This window comes from Mastomys coucha, unplaced genomic scaffold (assembly GCF_008632895.1).
Source record: "Mastomys coucha isolate ucsf_1 unplaced genomic scaffold, UCSF_Mcou_1 pScaffold21, whole genome shotgun sequence".
NCBI classification, from domain to species: domain Eukaryota; kingdom Metazoa; phylum Chordata; class Mammalia; order Rodentia; family Muridae; genus Mastomys; species Mastomys coucha.
In genome coordinates, this window is record NW_022196904.1 from 1,913,831 (window position 1) to 1,920,704 (window position 6,874).

The window sequence follows — 6,874 nt, forward strand, 5'->3', positions numbered from 1 at the left end:
GACAGGATTTCTCTGTGTAGCCCTGGCTGTCCTGGAACTCATTCTGTAGACCAACCAGGCTGGCCTCGAACTCAGAAAGCCACTTGCCTCTGCTCCCAAGTGCTGGGATTAAAGGTGTGTGCCACCACTGCCCAGCTCCTTTTTCTTTTCTTTTTTTTTCTTTTTTGTTTTGTCTTGTTTTTGTTTCCCAAGAATATCTTTAGAAAAACACTGAGGGGCTGATGAGCTAGATCAGGGAGTAGATACATTTGTTGTACAAAGCCTGGCTATCCAGCAATCTGAGTTTCCCCTGGGGCCCAGATCAGTAGATAAAGTGCTTGCCATATAAACGTGAGAGTGTGAGTTTGGTCTCCAGACTCCAAGTAGAAAAAACAAAAAATAAAATAAAATAAAAACCCTGGGAATACTGGAGAGATGGCTCACCATGTATGGAGCTGCCACCCACCTGACAACATGGGCTAGATTTTGAGGACTCACATGATAGAGGATGAGAACCAACTCCTGCCGGTTGTCGTCTGAGATATCACAAATGTGCTCTGTTGCACACTCACACAGACAAATGAATAAAACAGGAACAATTTTAAGTTTGTTTTTTGTGGGGGGGTGGTTTGTTTGTTGTTTTCTTGTTGTTTGTTTGTTTGTTTCTCTGTGTAGCCCTGGCTGTCCTGGAACTCAGTCTGTAGACCAGGCTGGCCTCAAATTTAGAAATCCACCTGCCTCTGCCTCCCAAGTGCTGGGATTAAAGGCGTGCGCTACCACTGCCGCCGGCATTTTAAGCTTTGATTTAATTGTGTTTAAATGAATTTTGTGAGGCTGTCCTGGAACTCACTCTGTAGATCAGGGTAGCCTGGAATTCACAGAGATCCATCTACCTCTGCCTCCCTAGTGCTGGAAATAAAGGTGTGTACCACCACACCTGGCTCATAAATGCAATTTTAAAAAACAAGACAAAACAACTGACTATTGAAGCTCGCCTGTAATCTCAGTGCCAGAGAATCAAAGACAGGTAGATTCCCGGTGCTCATGGGCTAACCCGGCCTAGTTTACTTACTTCATGAGTTCCAGGCAGGTTACAGACCCTGTCTCAAAAATCAAGGTGGCGAGTACCTGAAAAAGGACACCTGAAGTTGTTCTCTGGCTTCACATGCACATATGCACATATGCAGGACACACCAGCACACATAAGTGCACCTCCGCCAAAACAAGAACATATAAACACAAGGGGGTGGGGAGAGCAAGGTATAATGGCACAGTGGCCTTGGAAGAAGAGATTGCCAGAATGTATGAGAAACAGGGAAGTGGGACCAGGGAGCTCACAGAGACACCTTGTCAGCCACACTTAGACAGAAGGGTGAGAATTTGCAGTGTGCACAAAGGCTTCTGCAGCGTTGAGGCTACCCCAAAACCTGGCACACAGAAGTGCAATGCCCTGGTCAGGTCTGTGGGAAGCTGCCATGGAAGAAACAGTAAGACCCAAAGTTTCTCAGATGTCTTAAAGGTTTGGGGATGGTTCTAAGGGTGCTGGGGGATCTTGTGAGGTCCTTGAACCAGGCAGAGTGAAAGGAAATGATACTGAAGAATGGAGACAGGAAACAACTAATAAAGGTTGGGTGTACCAGACATGGTGACACAGGCCTTTAATCTCAGCCCTCAGCAAGCACACACAGGTGAGTCTCTGAATTTGAGGCTAGTCTAGTCTAGATAATGAGTTCCAGGCCAGCCAGAGGTGCATAATGAGACCCAAGGGAGAAAGACAGACACATACAGACACATATACAGGGATAGACACAGAACTTCAGAGAGTAACAGAAAGACAGACAGACAGACAGAAACACAGAAACAGACACACACAGAGAAACAAACACACAAACAGACACATGTAGAGAGATAGAAACACAGAAAGAAATAGACACAGAGAGATGCACAAGCACAGAGAAACATAGAGACACAGACAGACACACACACAGAGAGAATAAATGGCAGCTTTATTTGGTGAGTGCCTGTCATCCCAGCCCCAGCACTGAGGAAACAGAGGCAAGAGGATTCCTACAAGTTTAAGGCTAGCTCAATGCGGGCAGTGGTGGCACACGCTTTTAATCCCAGCACTTGGGAGGCAGAGGCAGGCAGATTTCTGAGTTCGAGGCCAGCCTGGTCTACAGAGTGAGTTCCAGGATAGCCAGGGCTACACAGAGAAACCCTGTCTCAAAAAACTAAAAGCAGTGGGCTAACTCAATGTATCCAGAATGTTTCAAGCCATATACAGCTATATAGTGATACTGTATCAAAAAAACAAAATCACAAATAAACAGGGCTAGGGATGGAGCTCTGTTGGTAGAGTGCTGGCCTAGCACTCATAAAGCCCTGGTTTCAATACCAACCACAATGTTCATCAACAGATGTGGTATTGCACAACTAGGGAGGGAGAAGCAAGAAAAGCAGAAGTTCAAGGCCATTCTCAGCTATACAGGGAATCTGAGCCCATCCTGGGATATGTGAGACCCTGTCTCAAGAAGTGGAAGGAGCGGGACAAAGAGAGGGAGAGGATCATTAATATGCCTAGAGTGTCTGACATTAATATTCTCTCTCTCTCTTTCTCTTTGTCTCCCCTCACTCTCTGTCTCTTCTTGCTCTGTCCCTTCTCTCTGTCTCTCTCTGTCCCTCTCTGTCTCTGTCTGTCTTCTCTCTATCCCTCTCTCTGTCTCCTCTCTCTCAATATCTCTCTATCTCTATCCCTGTCTCTCTCCATCACTTCAGGATCTTACTATGTGGCCATGCTAGCCTCACACTTGCATCCATTCTCCTGCCTCATCCTTCCAGTGGCTGGGATTGCAGGCATGTACCACACCCAGGGAATGCTTCATTTCTTCACTCATTTCTTTATGACTCACACATATACACACAGCCCAGTGGCCCTGAGGACAGAATACTTGGAATTATTTCAAATTGCATAGATTCAGGAGATTGTAGAAGGCAGCAGTTGCACTGCTAGACTGCTTGCCTAGCATGAGGCCCAAGGTCCCATGTGAATGCTGAAAAGTAGGATGCAAACAACTTGAGATTTCAGCTCAGAAAGGCCTAAGTTCAGAAGTCACCTCTAATGCAAAAATAGTAGGAGTGCTTATCTATGGTTGCCACAGGGAAAACCACTGATAACACAAATTAGCTAAGTAGTTCTAGAGAGTTATGTCTTGAGAAAATCTCATTAGGCTAAAGTACAGTTTGGCCCTGTTGGTTCCATCCAGAGGTTCCAGACCAGAATCCAGTTGATGACATTTAAAAAGTTACATTTTCGCTGGGCGGTGGTGGCGCACACCTCTAGTCCCAGCACTTGGGAGGCAGAGGCAGGCAGATTTCTGAGTTCGAGGCCAGCCTGGGCTACAGAGTGAGTTCCAGGACTGCTAGGGCGATCCAGAGAAACCCTGTCTCAGAAAAAGAAAAAAAGTTACATTTTTGTTTATGGTTTGTGCATGTGTGTGCATGCACGTGTGTGTGCCTGTGTGCATGTATATGTGTAGTTGTATGTACGTGTGTGAATGCATGTGTGTGTGTGTGTGTGTGTGTGTGCTTGTGACCCGCTCCCTTCCTCTCAGCCTCCCTCCCAGTCCATCTTCTGACTCATGCCTGTATCTTCTCCCCTCCCTTTCTGCTTCTGACCCTTGGGGCTGCTGGTTTCAGTTGGTAAAGTAATTGTTTGAAAGCCTGAGTTTGATTTCCTGTGCTCATGTTAAAAAAATAAATAGGGCTGGAGAGATGATCCAGAAACTAAGAGCACTTGCTGCTCTTGCAGAGGACCTGTGCTCCCAGTACCTACACATTAGCTGACCGTGTCCTCTGCTCTCCTTTGAAGCTATGCACACACACACACACACACACACACACACACAGAGAGAGAGAAGCTAAACGCTTGTGCACATAAAATAAAATGAAATAAAATAAAATAGCCAAGCATTGGTTAGCACACTTTAATCCCAGCACCCGGGATGCAGAGGCAGGTGGATATCTGAGTTTGAGGCCAGCCTGGTCTACAGAGTTGATTTGGGGTTTTTTTGTTGTTGTTTTTGTTTTGTTTTGTTTTGTTTTTTGTTTGTTTGTTTATTTTGGAGACAGGGTTTCTCTGTGTAGCCCTGGCTGTCCTGGAACTTACTCTCAGGCTGGCCTCAAACTCAGAAATCTGCCTGCCTCTGCCTCCCAAGTGCTGGGATTAAAGGCGTGCACCACCACTGCCCCGGTGGACTACAGAGTTGAATTCCAGGATAGCCATGTATACACAGAGAAACACTGTCTCTAATAAAAAACAAAAACAAAAAACAACGAAAAACAACAGAAAAAACAAACAAAACAACAATAAAACTTTACCTGAGCATTCTCATGTCTGTCTCTCTCTCTCTTCTCCTCCTCCACCTTCTTTGTTCCCTCCCTTTGTTCTTTCCTTCCATTCTCTTCATTTCTCCCCAGTTTTGGCAGTAGTAGGTATTAATCTCTTCCTTTCTCTCTCTCGTTTTTTTAAAGAATTATTTATTTATTTTATATATATATGAGTACACTGTAGTCGTGAGCCTTCATGTAGTTGTTAGGACCTCTGCTCGTTCTGCTCAGCCCCACTCACTCTGGTCAACTCGGCCCTGCTCGCTTTGGTCAACTTGGCTCACTCAGTCCCCACTCACTCGGGCCCAAAAGATTTATTCATTATTATACATAAGTACACTGTAGCTGTCTTCAGACACACCAGAAGAGGGTGTCAGATCTCATTACAGATGGTTGTGAGCCACCATGTGGTTGCTGGGATTTGAACTCAGGACCATTTGGAAGAGCAGTTGGTGCTCTTACCCGCTGAGCCATCTCACCAGCCCCTCTGTCTGTCTCTCTTTTTATCTTTTCTTTTTATTTTTTGAGACAAAGTTTCCTTTGATCCTTCTGCCTTAGCACCCCCAAATTCAGGAATTATATGTATTTGCTGCCACACCCAGCTTCTAGACTGTCTCTTAACTTATGACAGGTTAATAGCTTTAGAGAAAGTCCAGGGATATTTTCTTTGGCTGTAACGCTCTGTCTAGCTTAGCATCTAGCCCTGTTCCTACCTTGGGGTGCAGGCATCCTCCTATTTTGGTGCCTCTCAAGACATACTTCTGCCTCTAAGCCTCTAATCAACTGCACTTTTTGCCATTCTGAATACCTCTGTACCTGCTGTTGGTCTTCAATAGCATCTGATGGGCCCTTATATATTTCCAAAACCCTGGCTTTGCAGAGGTAGTAACTGTTTCTGAGGAAAGCAGATGGCTATGTGACTTGGCTCTTGCAGAGCTGATACCCCATTGGTAATGTGGCACAGAGATTTCCCACAGGCAAATATGTGGGCTAGGAAGCAGGTGAAAGACAAGGGGTGGGAGGAAGAGAGAAATACAGTAATTGTGTAATGGTTTCAAGCTTTCCTTAGGGACTGATAAGAATGCTTTAGAACTTGTTAGAGGTGATGGTTGTGTTACCACTGGACCGAACACTTTATTTACTCTTTTGTGACAGTCTCATGTAGCCCATTTCCACATTAGTTAACAAAGGGAAGGGGAGGGGGGAAATTGGGGAAAAAATGACCCCAACTTGTTTTTTGTTTGTTTGTTTTTCTGTTTTTGTTTTGCTTCATATTTATTCTGTGTTTGTGTGTATGTACATGTGTGGACATGCTGGGATCACTGTTTGCACATTGAGACCAGAAGAATGAATGCCTGCCTGTGGAGAACAGTTTTCATTCAATTTAATCCCTTCTCCTTAACTTCTTCTGCAGCTGATATTATTATTTCATCCTTCAACAAATCTTTTTATATGTTTTTTGTTTTGTTTTTTTGTTTGTTTTTTGGTTTTTCTTTTTTTTTAAAGATTTATTTCTTTATTTTATGTATATGAGTACTATACTGTGGCTGTACAGATGGCTGTGAGCCTTCGTGTGGTTGTTGGGAATTGAATTTTAGGACCTCTACTTGCTCCAGTCAACCCCACTCTGGCCCAAAGATTTATTTTTTAATTATACATAAGTACACTGGAGCTGTCTTCAGACGCACCAGAAGAGGGTGTCAGATCTCATTACAGGTGGTTGTGAGCCACCATGTGGTTGCTGGGATTTGAACTCAGGACCTTCAGAAGAGCAGTCAGTGCTCTTACCTGCTGAACCATCCCGCCAGCCTCCTGTTTTTTGGTTTTTCGAGACAGTGTGTCTCTGTATAGCCCTGGCTGTCCTGGAACTCACTCTGTAGACCAGGCTGGCCTCGAACTCAGAAATCTGCCTGCCTCTGCCTCCCAAGTGCTGGGATTAAAGGTGAGTGCCACCACTGCCCAGCTCAGCAAATCTTTAAAAGAAAGTAGTATGCTTATTTAATGTGTGTGTGTGTGTGTGTGTGTGTGTGTGTGTGTGTGTGTGTGTTGTGGGGGGGTGGGGGTTGGCTACAAGTGCCTCTACCTAGTGAGTCATCTTACTAGTTCCAGCAAATCAAATGAAGTGATAAAGATGTGTTATCCCTGCCTGGGGAGGCAGCAGCAAGAGAATCACTTCAAGGACACCTTGTGCACAATTCAGAGGACAATCCTGAGACATTATCTCAAGTAAATAAATGGAAAAAAAATCAAGCCTGACTCGACATTTATCAGGGAGGTTGGTCAGATTGTTACAGGCTGAGCTGATGAGGGACCAGATATGGATGAGGTCACAGAAGTCACGGAAACCAAACCGCTTAAGACTGGAAAGACAGGGGAGGTCAAAGAAAGATGTCCTTGTTAGAAAGTCAGATTTTAATCTAGGAATGTGTTAATTAACTAGAGCAGCCTCAGACCGAAGAAGTGCTCAGCGTCTCCCAAATTTCTGCCTTTAAGTGGGGGCATTTGCTTC